Raw genomic sequence first — 14,216 nt, forward strand, 5'->3', positions numbered from 1 at the left:
TAAGCTCTAAGTGCTCTGAGCATTTCCTGCTCCTCCCTTCCTGTTCCGTTCATTCAGAAAGCTCCTCCCACCACATGTGATTTAGGCTTCCCGTGATGTAAACATATCACATGGACTTATCAATGGATGGGGAAGATCTTCAAATTTATATTACACACCTTGAATACCTAAACATCAAAGGAGGAGGGAGAGGGATTAACTATCCTCCCATATCCCCCTAGGAGCACTCATGGTCCTATTATCTCCTCACCTATTCACCTCTGAAACCCTTTCACTCTCCTACCTCTAATCACTCTCACCACAATCTGGCTCAGTCCTAGCTCTCTGTAGTCCCTGTTCTTCAATGCCCTCATTTTCTGCTGTGTCCTCTAGAGCATGACCTTACTCATTCTATTTATTCCCAAATAACAAGCTTTGTCTCTCCCATTCCCTCTGGAAAAGCACCCCTTAGATCTCTCCTTCTCACATTCATTGTATCTTCTGGTACTCCCTGAAACTTAGCTTTTTTACTAAAAGACACCAATTGGCACTCTCTTCAAGGCTGGTTACTGTTTCTCTTATAGCTCTTCATACACAGGGCCTTTGCAGATGCCACTCACAAATTCATCCTCTACCACCACCACTCAATAAACTTCTCTCCTTTAAAGTTCACTCTACCTTGCCCCGATTCTTGGTGCTGCCATTTTTGGCTCGCTAGAGCCTTATATCTTTTCCCCAATAAGATAAGGTCTAGTTCATAGTCTTCTCCATCCTATCCCCTGCCTCCCATTTTCAACCTCTGTAGAATAACTTCTGTGACCTGTCTAATTCATTCTCACACAGGAGTGTCACCTTAGAAAGAGGCCCCAACCATGCAAAATTGACCCCAATATATGGCTCTGCCATTTGCAATTATAGTGACCTCCTCACAGCATCACGACAATCCTGAGACAAAATTATTTATTAACTGGCATGCACACAAACATGGCTATGCAGAAATCTGGAAAGAAGCAGGGAAAGAACATAGTCTCTGGGAAGGGAGAGCTCTGTGGGTACCTCTTGTCCAAAGTCCCATTATCTCCACAGATACAGCAGCTATTGTACAGTCTTGGGAGTGGGAGGGGTAGCCCAGAGCAAGGTTTGCCCTGAATCTTCCAGGTCCTGATCTGAACCCCAAACCTCATATCAAAAGTTCCCTCCTTCCTCCATAGAGTCAGTCTTCCAGCTTTTGATGCACCAGTTGGTGATAAAGTCCTCTCTGGGACAGGAGCTTAGTGTGGGTCTCCTGCTCCACCAGCTTGCCCTGTTCCAGCACTAGGATCTGGTCAGCAGCCTGTACTGTCTGCAGGCAATGTGTGATCACCAACACTGCGCGACTCCCCTGAAGCATACACTTCTGAAGCTGGGAGGTGAGGAGACAGAGGATATTAGAGACTCAAACACAGAAACCTCCATGCATATCCCAGCACTGCTTATTGTACATAAGCTGATGAGGGAAATGTGGCATGTCAGTGGCCAGGATTGGGTGTGAAAGGAAGAAGGAAGGGATGTAACCATAGAGACCCATCAGTACTTCCAGTCTCCAACACCTTTCAGAAGACTCCCTTGCTCCATAATCTGGAAAGTAGAATACTGAGAGGAGATACACACAATTTCCCCACTATCTCTTCCCTTCCCAAGGTGCAGGCTCATCCCAAATACTGGAGAGACCTGGACCAGTCATGTTTTCCCCCATCTCCCTTGCCTCACACAGCCTTGGTCAGCTATGCTTATCCCTACCACCACTGCTATATATGACTCAGGCCCTATCCTCATCTTCCTATGGAGTTATGTCTCTTTTATAGCACATTGCCCTTACCACCAGCTCACAATCCATATCCAGGGCACGGGTGGCCTCATCCAAGATGAGGACACAGGGATTCCGCACCAGGGCCCAAGCAATGGCCAGGCACTGCTTCTGTCCTGCAGACAACTGGCTCCCCTTCTCCCCAACAACTGAAAAAGCAGAAAACATGTTCTTCCTCAGAGACAAGGCCCTATGAATACCACATATATAGGAAACACTATTCTACAATCACTTTTATCCTCTACCATTTCCCCTCAGATCAGATTAAGAGTCATGAGGATGGGTGCCCAATGGTGCCAACCAGAGAGAAGTGGCATCACTCCTGCATTTCACACAAATGACAGCCTCCCAGGTGAAAAGACTGGAGGAGTAGGTCCAAAATACTTTTTAAAATACTGATGAGGAGATCCAAGGTAGAAAGAAGGAGAAGGAACAGTGACAAACTTAGAGTTAGTGTACCCAGTGGCCTCTGATGAGCATATCAGAGGATGGACAGCCTCTCTTTTGAATATCATGAAGAAACTCATTGGCAAAGTCTTGCAGCTTGATGAAGTACCTGTGTTCAGCCTATGCTCCATCTTGGCAGTGAATCCATCAGCATGGACTGCCTGGGCAGCAGCCTTCACCTCATCATCTCCACAGCTCTCCAGCCCATAAGCAATGTTCTCCCTCACTGACTCTGAGAACAGCACAGGCTCCTGCTCAACCACAGACACCTGTATGGGGGAAAGAAGGCTGGATGAGCTAATGCAGTGCAGGCATCCAAGGGACCCTCCCTTTCTCCATATGTCTTCAAAGGGAAAAAATTCTCTTCTCCCCAGCCTGGCTCCATGCCTACTTCCTTTCTCCCAATGCTTCTCTCCTCAACTTCATGTCCCTCTCTTGTTTGTCACCTGTGAGTGGAGGTACTGGTGCTGATACTGTGGCAGGGGCTCACCATCCAGCAGCAGCTGGCCTCCTGTGGACTGATACTGATTTTGTAGCAATGCAGCCACTGAGCTCTTCCCAGCCCCATTGGGGCCTACTAGGGCTGTCACCTTCCCAGGGCACACAGTGAATGTCACTCGCTGGAAGAGTAGGGGTGTGGTAGAAGAAAGAAGGGGAGAAGACTCAATGAAAGAACATTACAATCCCTACCTTCTTTCCTTTCTTCCTCCTCCCAGAAAGATCATCTATAACCTTTCTCCCTCCCCACTATTTAGTAAAAGGTATGACAGAAGACAGAGGCTTAGCCCCATGACCCTTTTTTAGATGCAATGAAGCTGAGGACTATGAGGCTGAATGCTTGGGTCTGCAGAGGACAAGATCCCAATCTCAGATACCTTGAAAACAAAGTTTTTTGGGTTGGCGGGATAGGCAAAAGAGATATCTTGGAATTCTACAAAGCTCTGCAGAATAGAAGGAGCAAGCATTCCATTGCAGGGCATCTGTGGCTCACAGTCCAGATACTGGAACACATTCTCTGCAGCTCCAACTTTGCTCATCGTGTCTCCACAGACACGCAAAAGGCTCTGAGAAAATGTGAAGGGAAGAAGTCAAGAAATCAGAACCAAGTGTTCTAAACACTCACCATGACAGATGTAAACGATTCTTTCTTCTTGATAAATGTGGAATCAGGTTTCTATAAAATGAACTTTCCAGCTCCTAGTACTGTGCCCCACCTATGCTATGGCCTTCGCCATATTAGAACTGAACAGCTAGAAACAAATTCTGGAATAAAGATAAAGACAAAGGAAACAATGACCATTTTCCCTTACTTTCACACATCTCCCAACATCCTTCTGATAAAGCAGGAAGGAGAGGAGGGCCCCTGTTGTGAGCTCTCCAGCCAGCATCTGCCTTAGCCCACAATTTGATATCAATATCTGATCCCTACTTGAAGTCTCTAAAAGAGAAAGAGGAAGCAGGGTGAGGATAGGATATATGACCTTACCAAGGGGCCCATCTCCTGTCCTGATTGCAGGCACCACTGATTCCCCAATGACTACCTGTGGTGATTCTGAGAGAAAGAGGGCATGCAAGCACTGGGACTAGAAAGGGGAGTGTCAAATATGAGATCAGAATCTGAAAGTAGCATCACCTGGGCATGCATTTACTCCTCTTGTGTCCCCTTGGCCTGTCCCACTCTAGGCTCACCTGCCTGAAGAACAGATACACTCCATATTCCATGTCCTGGCGCCACTGTAGTTTCCGTCTATGCTCCAGGGCCTCCTTATAGCACTGGGCCTCATCCTCCTCTGCCCCCAAACTCCTCACAGTTATCAAGTTTCCCACTGCCTCCTGCACCACCTGTTTAGCCGTTGCTACTGTATCTTGTATCCTATGGAGTATCACCTAGTGAAAAGGCATCAGAGGGAAGGTAAGTGAGGAGGGAGGTTAAAGCATCCCATCTCCCATATTGCAGCTATGATTCCTATGTCAGATCCAAGTTCTCTCCCCAGTTTTGCTTCTATCTTTTCCACCAAGGATACTCCTAGAGCCCATCCCACCAGCACCAGTCCATGCCTCTCCCCTAATCCCTATTCCTGTCCACATATACCTGATGTCTGGCATTAAAGACCTTCTCAGCAGCCATTAAGAGGGGTATCTCAAACAGGGAAAGGAGGGTGAGCCAAGGTGAGAGGTTGAGCATGAAGATGTATTGCCCTATGACCTTCATCAAGTTCTGAATGAGCACATTGGCATTGCCAGGGAGCCAGCGACTCATTAGGATAGTGTCAGAGCTCAGGCATGAGTTCAACTCCCCTGGGAAGAAGAGAACAAAAGACTATGCTGTATTAGGATACAGAGGTGGAGAACCTGCAGCCTCAAGGCCACATGTAGCCCTCTAGGTGCTTTGACTGAATCTAAACCACAGAATGAATCCCCTTAATAAAAGGATTTGTTCTGTAAAACTTGGACTTAGTCAAAAGGTTGCACCCAAGGACCTAGAAGGTCACATGTGGCCTCAAGGCCGCAGGTTCCACACCCCTGCAGAACCAGAAACCACAGCTGAGGCAACTCATCACCAGACCTGCCTCTAGGTCCCTTCCTCCTTTCTTCTACTGTGGGGAGAGAGATGAGGTCTCTACAACCCACTCTTATAGGAACCTAGGTATGCAGTGATGGAAGAAGGAGGCAGGTAAGCCATGGAAGGGGCCCTGAAGGGTCAGGAAGGCTCAACAGAACCAAAGATCTGGGATTTGTACCCCACCTGTCTTGGTCTTCAGGAAGAAGCTAAGGTCTTGGTGCAGCAGGGAGGAAAAGAGCAGACGCCAAATGCGAAGGTTGATTCAGAAGAGGACAGTGGTGAAAAGGTATCCTCCACAGCCTGCAAAGAATAAGCTGTGGGGATGAGAAAGACAAAGACATGAGGAGGCATACATGTGGGAAAGAGAAAGAGAGAAGAAAATCAATGGAAGAGGAGGGATAAAGATGAGGGAAAGACAAGGGGAGTACACAGGGAATGCCACCAGGAAGAATAATCACTTAGGTCATGTGTGGAAGGAGGAGGGACATGACATGAGAAACCTGAGGAGCATAAGAAGGGTGTTTAATTCAAATGTCCAAGCTTTTATTGAGAACCTGCTCTGTGTTCAGCTGTCTACTACAGGACATTATGATTATAAGAGAAGGGAAATGTATGGGCATGGATAGCCCCAGCAGGAAGGAATGAAGACTGTCACTTCCACCTAATTTAACTCTATATTGTCTAGATTTCTACTCTCTATATCAGTTCCCCTGCCTCTCCCTAAGTTCTAGAGCTTGTTTGGTCTCTACCACCATGCCTCTAAGGATCCCTTTTAATCTTGACAGAGGAAACCCTTTTTTCTCTTAGTTTATCCAAGACAAGGTTGGACATTTTCAGAATAATTTCCTAAGACTCTAAAAGATAATGAAGTAATAAAGAACCTAAAAAATCAATTAAAAATAACAAACGTTTCTGAAAATTGGAGGAAATACAATAAATCTACATAAATCAACATTTTTATATAATAACAATAAATCCAACGGTGAGAGAAAGAGTAATTCCATTCAAAATAATTGACTAATGCATAAAATCTCTGGGAGACTTACCAGGATTCACATGAGAACAATATAAAGAAAACTATGGGCTACCTTTTAGAAAAACAAACTTATTGAATGAAATAGTTGGAAAAGTATTAATCCCTCATAAGTAGGATGAGTCAATATAATGAAAATGGCAATGCTGCTTGAGTTAATTTACTTATTCAGTGCCATGTCAATCAAACTAATAAAGGATTATTTCATAGCACTAGAAAATAATAGCAAAATTCATATAGAGGTTTAAAAAAGGTCAAGATTCTCATGGCCAAGAATCAAGACAAAAACGAAAAACCCAAAGGGCCTAGCCATACTAGATCTCAAATTGTGATATAAAGCAAGAATTATCAAAACAATTTGATACTGGCTAAAGATAAAGAGATTGACCAATGGAATAAATTAGGTATACAACATAAAGAAGTAAATTACTCTAGTAGTCTAATGTTCAATAAACACAAAGACCCCTGCTATTGAGGAAATGATTCACTGTTTTATTTTTATTTTTCCAACTGCTGGGAAAGTCATACAATGGTATGGAAGAAAGTATAAATACCACATACATTATGCCAAGATAAGCTCCAAGTGGATAGGAGGTCTGGATATAAAAGGTCACATTTTTAAAACAAATTAGATCAGCCATATCACCAAAAAGCAACAAAAATCATATGATTATCTCAATAGGTGCTGAAAAAGGTTTTGAAAAAATAGAAACATATACCCCAAAGAAGTCAAATACAGAAACAGAAGTCAACAGATAGTAAAATTTTCAAAGCAGTACTCTCTTTTTTGGGAGGGGGAGGGAGAGAGAGAGAGAGAGAGAGGAAGGGAGGGAGAGAGAGATAGAGGGAGGAAAGGAGGGAGGGAGAGAGAGAGAGAGAGAGAGGAAGGGAAAGAGAGAGAGAGAGAGGGAAAGAGAGAGAGAGAGAGGAAGGGAGGGAGAGAGAGAGGGAAGGAGAAAGAGAGAGAGAGGAAGGGAGGGAGGGAGAGGGAGAGAGAGAGAGAGAGAGAGAGAGAGAGAGAGAGAGAGAGAGAGAGAGAGAGAGAGAGAGGTACAGGGAGGAAGGGAGGAAGAGAAAGAGAGAGAGAGAGGGAGGGAGAAAGAGAGAGAAAGAGAGGGAGGGAGGGAGAAAGAGAGAGAGGGAGGAAAGGAGGGAGGGAGAGAGAGAGAGCACTCATTGATTGGGAAATGGCTAGAAAAAAACTCAGATATATGAAAGTGAAGGAATAGTATTGTGCAATAAGAAATGACAAATATGAGAGACTCAGAAACATGGGAAGATTTGTATAACTGATGTAGAACAAAATAAGCAGAGCTGAGAGAACAATACATAAAGCAACCACTAGAGTGTAAATTTAAAATTACTAAAAAAGAAGTCAAATTTTGAGTAACTGAAAAACAAATGAAGATCAAATAATCAAACAAATGAAGAACAAATAATCAAAAACATACCTCCCCCATCATGGCAGAGAAGTTGGGAATTACTGGGATAAAACACTGTCTACATCATCAGGGATAATCTCATGTTGTTTTAATTGACTGTCATGGGGAGGGTTCAGTCTGGAGTTGAGGGAATAGAATTACAATGACTACGATGTAAAGATAAATACCATCAATAAAATGCATTTTGAACTAAAAAAGGAAAAATAAAAGGAAATGATAAAGAAAGATAAGAGGGCAGGCAAAAGGGAGAAATGAAAGATGCTGAGGAAGGAGGAAATAATCCTGAAGGAAAGGTCCTTTCAGAAGTCTGGAAGGGATGAGAAAGGGGACAGATATGGTGGAGGTATCCAGCTGGAGCCAAATATGGATGAATAGGCACTATGGATACAAGCCTGCAAATGTAAAGCAATGTGTAGTAGGGGATAGCAACGGAAACTTTTAAAGAAGGTGGCATGAAGAGTCCCTGAGAAGTATAGGCTGAAATGACATCAAGGTGAAGAGGAAATGTGTAGCTCAAAATGTATGTTCTTCATTTACAGGAGCTTCATTTGCACTTGTATGCATCTGAATTAGTGTTGTGCACACAGGCAGTGCTTAATAAATACTCTCAAGTGAGTGAATGATTCAATGAATGAATGAATGCATCCCTAATGAAAGTGGTTGCTTCCTGAAGCTGGGGTCTATGTCTCCTGCCTCAGAGTAGGAGCAACCAAAGCTTCTCTTTCTATATCCCCAGATCTATCTTACAGGAGAGAAGGGTTCCCTACCCTTGGGGAGGGCAGGACTCTGAATTTGGAGGCAGCTGGCCAATAAATATCACAGTAGGTTTGGGTGATGAGAAGTACACTCAGTGGATCTTGAATATTAGAATCTTTATCAACCCCTCTCATTTCATTGAAGAGGAAACTGAAACCCAGAGATATTAAATGACTATCTCAGGGTCACAAAGATGGTAAGTGGCAGAGTCCTAGAGGAGATGGATATGATTTCCTTACCTCACCCCCCTGCCAAGTCACTGACCTTCCAAGGAAGAAGAGGCACATGAAGAAGATGACAGTGATAAAGGTATCAGAGCCAAAGCCCTGGCCCAGGATGTCAATCACAGGACCAGTGTAGTGGGGGATGAACATCTCACGTGGGGTGGGGACAAGAGCAGTGTGGGTTGGGGGCAACATCAAGGACCCCTTTCTATGTCCACTGAGATTCATGCTCTTCCCCACCCCCACTCCCACCTTGTCCATTTACCTATGACTGCAGCAGCCAAGAAGATGAAAGTCGCAACAAGGAAGGGCAAGTCAGGCCAGGACAGCCTCAGCAGCCTGCACATCATGGCTTTGTTTTTCTGGCTTTGTTCCTTCTCCTGTGCTTAAGAGAAGGGGTTCTGAGGGGCTCAGCACCTCCCACACAACCTAGCCCAGTTCCATTCCTCCATAAGCCACCAGCATCCAGGTCCATGGGGCTGAGGCTAGGAGCACAGGTGAGGCACTCAAAGCCTCTGGAACCAGGGTCCTCAGGGACAGGAACAGGGGGATGCTCAGGCACAAGGTAGGCAGTAATTCCCCAACCTTCCCAAGCTCCCCCAATAGACTTAGAACTCTCCGCAGCACTCCCATCCCAAAGGCCCCCTCCAGCCAGAGCCCAGAGAGCCCTGGAAGAAATAGGGAGCATTCGAGTTCCTGCAACACCCACAGCAAAGTCAGGTCAGTCAGGAGGATCCAGGGCTTCAGGTCAGGGAGCTGCATGGTGGGGACTGTAAAAAAAGAAAGAGCGATCATGAAAGGCAGCACCTTCAACCAAGCCCCACATTCACCCTGTCTCTTGTCACCTCCCTCCCTACTAGCGGCTCTCCCGCCCCACCCCGCCCCGCCCCCCAGCTTGCTCAGCAGATTGCCACACATAGCTTGATTCATTAGCTCATAGGAGTTAGAGCTGTTAGGGGCCATAGGGCCCATTTAGTCCAACACCTCCTTCCACACGTTAGGAGACAGGCTCAGGGAAATCAGGCGACAAGCCCAGGGTCAGACAGGTAGTAAGTGTCAGGGCAGGGGTTCAGATGTGACATCCTCTCCCCTTCCGATTCGGAGATCTTTCCATTTCCCCACACTGCCTTTTCCTTAAGCCCCAGGAGTCGGAGCTGTTTCACACGTGCTCTCACCTTCACTCTCATAGAGAGAGGCAAAGAGGCAGATAATATTTGGTGACGATGGAGGGTATGGGGAGGAGCTAAAGGAAATGAGGGGCAGGACCCTCTCTTTAGAAAACCTCCGAATGCCACCCCTCCTCTGGTTCCGTCCTCATCTCCCCACCCAGGCGTTGCTCTCCTTCGCCCCCGGAGTCTGTGACTGTCCAGCTCAGGAGGGGTTTGGTGGCGTCGGATCAGAAGAGATCAAGGCTCAAGCCCGTGGGGTCTCTGCATGGTTCCCCAGCAAGGACTTGCCCATCAGCGGAAACAACGCTTGAACTGCAGCCGGGAAGGTGGTCGCTTTGTGCTCCAGGGATCTGAGCTGTAGCTCCGCTGGGCTCCTTCTCCAGTTCTAGACGCCCCGCCTACCTTTCTCCTTCGGAGCAAGCCTCAGCGCCCTAGAAAGACTCCCACGGTTTAAATTTAGCTCCACTGCTTCTGATCCCCACGGGTCACGGGTCCCTGTACTGAGTTCTCGTTGCAGGAGGAGCTGGAAATCCCTAAGACAAGGGTTCCAAAATTTTATAATTGAAACAATCTATTCGTTTCTTGGCCTGCTGCCCTGTATGTCACCCTCCCCCCAAGGAAATTGCGTGACATCAACTGTGCGGTATTAAATTTAATGTGAATTAAAGCGAACTAGGCTTGGAGAATTATATAAATCAAGACTAGGGATCTTCCGTTCAAGCCCGTAGACCTGAACAATGGCTCACCGCCATCACCCACTCATGCCACATGACTGAACTCGTTCGAAATTTCTTCAAAGTGTTTAGGTTTTTTTAAGTGTTGATTTTCTGGCAGTTTTGCTCATTGGATACTCAATTCATTGAGCTCTTCTCTCCTTCGTTGAAACTGTTCGGAATGATAATATTTCCTCTATGGGTTGCTTTGGGTGCATAAAAAAAAAAAATCTGCCTGTTGTCTCATTGTTTGGGGCAGCTAGGAGGCGCAGTGCATAGAGTGCTGGGCCTGGAATCAGGAAGACATCTCCTGGAGTTCAAATCTGGCCTCAGACACTGAGTACTAGTTGTGTGACACTGGGCAAGTCACTTGACCCTGTTTATCTCAGTTTCCTCATCTGTAAAATGAGCTGGAAAAGGAAATGGCAAACCACTCTGGTATCTTTGCCAAGAAAACCCACAAATGAGGTCATGAAGAGTAAGAAGTCAATGAACAATTCCTCCTTACTTTCTTTGATGAAATTATCTATTGTTTCTAGGATTCATTTTTTGACATGCCAGTTCTTCTGAAGTAATTTATTTAGTCTTCAATTAATCTTTAAAACCAAAAAAAAAAAACATGCACACACGCCAAAATCCTGGGAACTAAAACAGTGCACATCTATTGGGGGAACGGCTATCATGGTATGTAAGCGTAATGGGATTGTCATTGTGCCATAAAGATGATAAAACAAACATTTTCAGAGGAAACTTCGGAGCACCTTTGAAATGATGCAAAGCAAAGTGAGCACAAATAGGAGAATTATTTTTTAATTTAAATGGTATTTTATTTCCCCCCAATCACATATCAAGAAATTTTTTTTAGAATTCGTTTTTACAAGATTTTGATTTCCAAATTTCTTTCCCTCCCCTCTCCTGAAAATGGTAGGCAGTTTGACATAGTTTACACATGTGCTATTGTGTAAAACGTATGTTCCTACTTGTTAAAGTTGTGAAAGAAGAAACATCAAGAGGAAATAAAACCATAAGAAAGATTAAAATAAGTGAAAAAATGCTTCAATCTGCATTCAAAATACATCAGTTCTTTATCTGGGTATGGATAACAAATAGAATTATTTAGACAAATGTAACAACTTTATAGAGAAAAATAGCTTTGAAAGACTTTAGAATTTTGGTGCATATAATTATAAATCAATCAATAAACATTTATTAAGTGCCCACCATGTGCCAGGCACTGCACTAGGTGCTAGGGATACAAAAGGAAGGGAGGGAGGAAAGCCTATGCCCTCAAGGAGGTCTCAATGTAATATAACATAACCTGGAGTCCAGAGGACCGAAGGTGAAATGTACCACCCACTGAGACATACATTTTTGGATATAGCTAATGTAGGAATTTCCTTTAAAGGGGAGAAAAAGAGACAGAGAAAGAGAGACAGAGAGAGAGAAAGAGACAGAGAGAGAGACAGACAGAGAGACAGAGAGAGAGGCAGAGACAGAGAAAGAGAGAAAGAGAGAGAGACAGAAACAGAGACAGAGAGACAGACAGAGAGAAAGAGAAAGAGAGAGAGAGAGAAAGAGAGAGAGAGAGAGAGAGAGAGAGAGAGAGAGAGGTTTTTTTTACAGCTATTTATTTTTTGGCCAATCTGGTCAAGCCTATGAACTCTTAGGAATAATGTTTTTAAATGCACAAAATAAAATACATAGGATCACAACGGAAATCAATTATATTGATATATTGGAACAAATCTCCCATTTTGTTCAAACCACCAATACCAGAACCCATGGCTATATCAGTTGTTAAATCATTTAGTCACATCTGATTCTTTGACCCTTCATTTTTATGGAGTTTTCTTAGAAAAGATACAAGAGTGGTTTGCCATTTTCTTCTTCACAGTTGCCATTTTACAGTTGAGGAAACCAGGGCAAACAGGGGTTAAATGACTTGCCCAGGGTCACAAAGTTAATCAGTTGTCTGAGAGTGGATTTGAACTCAGGTTCTGCTGACTCTAGGCCCAGCTCCAAATGCACCAAGGCATCTTGCTACCCATGGCTATATCTACTACCTTACAAAATGAAGTAGTATCAATGTAGAGAGCAGTACAGTCATTAGAGATAAATATTTGACATCAGTCAATGCAAATATTTTGTATACCACTATATATATCTATCATATTTTAATTCTTTTTGAAGGGGGGAGGGCAGGGCAATTGGGGTTAAGTGACTTGCCCAAGGTCACACAAATATGAAGTGTGTCAAGTGCCTGAGTCCAGATTTGAACTCAGGTCCTCCTGACTCCAGGCCCTGTGCTCTACTCGCCACGCCACCTAGCTGGCCCTTAAGCAAAGTTTTAACCATTAAGTTAGGAAGTAGGGAGTAATGGTACAAAGGAGTAAAGGCAGCTGGCTGCTCCAAAGTTTAATAATAATAAATAGGACCATTTCCTATTCTTTGATCTCTTTTGGGTATAGGCCTAATGTGGTGTAGTGGCATAAAAGGCTCTTTAGCAACTTTTTATTTTTTTTTTATAATTCCAAATTCCTTTCCAAAATGGTTATACACATTCACAGGTCCATAAACAGTATATCAGTGTGCCTGTTTTCCCACAGATTCTCCAAATTAGTATTTTTCTGTTTTCTTGTCACCTATATTTATACATAGTTACATGAGCCATTAGCTGAAGCCTAGAGTTCACTTTTTCGCTGTATAAGACATAGTACTCAGAAACCGTATCAGCTCCTCTCTGGCTCCCTCCTTTCTTTCCAGGTGACAACTGAAGCACCCACTGGTTCTGTGTGTGGGAGCAACAGCAGTAGAAGACTAAAAGATTTGGAGATGGAAGCACCCTTAGAGATCCTCTAGTCCAATCTTCACATTTTAAAGATAAGGAAAATAGAGTACAGAGCTTTTAAATGACTTTTCCTGGATCACACCAGTGGTGAGGATCAGAATGCTAATCCTAACCCAGGTCTTTGAATTGTGAATCCAGTCAGTCAACAAATATTTATTAAGTACCTATTATGTGTCACCCAGCAGCAGCCAAGTGGTGCAGTGGATAGTGCACTGGGCTTGGAATCAGGAAGATCTGAGTTCGAACCCAGCCTCCGACACTTGCCAACTGTGTGACCTTGAGCAACTTAACCTCTATTTGCCTCAGTTTTTCATCTGTAAAATGGGGACACATTTGAGAAGGAAATGGCAAACCTCTCCAGTGTATTTGCCAAGAAAATCCCAGGGATATTGTCCATGGGGTCATGAAGCGTTGGCTAAGACTGAACAACCAAACAACAACAAGAAGTACATCAGGCAATGCACTATGTTGAGGATGTGGAGAAAAGCAAAAACAGACGAGAGTGACTGAATCTAGCAAAAGAAGAAAAGAGAACCCAGAACAGATATAGGGGACACTAACACTTAGGGGCAAGACAAGGTTGATGACTCAGCAAAGGAAACTCAGAAAAAACTATCAGATAGGAAGGAGAACTAGGAAAGAGCAATGTCATGAAAGCAAAGATGAGAGTATACATCTAAGAGAAACTTGTCAACAGTGTCAAAAACAGAAAATTCAAGAAAAATGAGAAAAATCATTTTTAGTTGGTTTTAGTCATTAAAAGATCTTCATTAATTTTAGAGAGAACAGTTTCAGCTGAATAGGGGAGACAGAAACCAAATGACATGAAATTGAAAAGGGAGTGATAGGGGAGGAAATGAAGTCAGTGAGGGTAGAAGATTTTTGATAGGAATTTGGACATGAAATGTAGGAGAGATAGAGGAGAACAGTTTTAGGGATAGCAGAATTTAAGGAATGGGGGAGATCTGGGTTTATTTCTAGATAGCAGGAAAGACACCAATAGGTATAGATTGAAAATGAAAGAGAAGAAGGGGGCTCAGAGAGTCTAAGTGACTTGCCCAAGATTACACAACTGGCAAATTACAAAAATTTGAACCCCTAAATCTTCTGACTCCAACTGTATACTTCTAACCATACTCCTTTAGGAGACCAGGAGTAAGAGGAGGAGAAAAGGTGAGTTTGGCAGATTTCAGTTC

General features: G+C 43.9%; 1 pseudogene; it reads right to left on the reverse strand.

Annotated features, from left to right (window-relative positions):
• Positions 1 to 1,192: 1,192 nt before the first annotated feature.
• LOC118858247 lies at positions 1,193 to 9,052 on the reverse strand (annotated as a pseudogene).
• Between the last annotated feature and the right edge of the window lie 5,164 nt (positions 9,053 to 14,216).

Source organism: Trichosurus vulpecula, chromosome 7, assembly GCF_011100635.1.
Source record: "Trichosurus vulpecula isolate mTriVul1 chromosome 7, mTriVul1.pri, whole genome shotgun sequence".
Taxonomy (NCBI): domain Eukaryota; kingdom Metazoa; phylum Chordata; class Mammalia; order Diprotodontia; family Phalangeridae; genus Trichosurus; species Trichosurus vulpecula.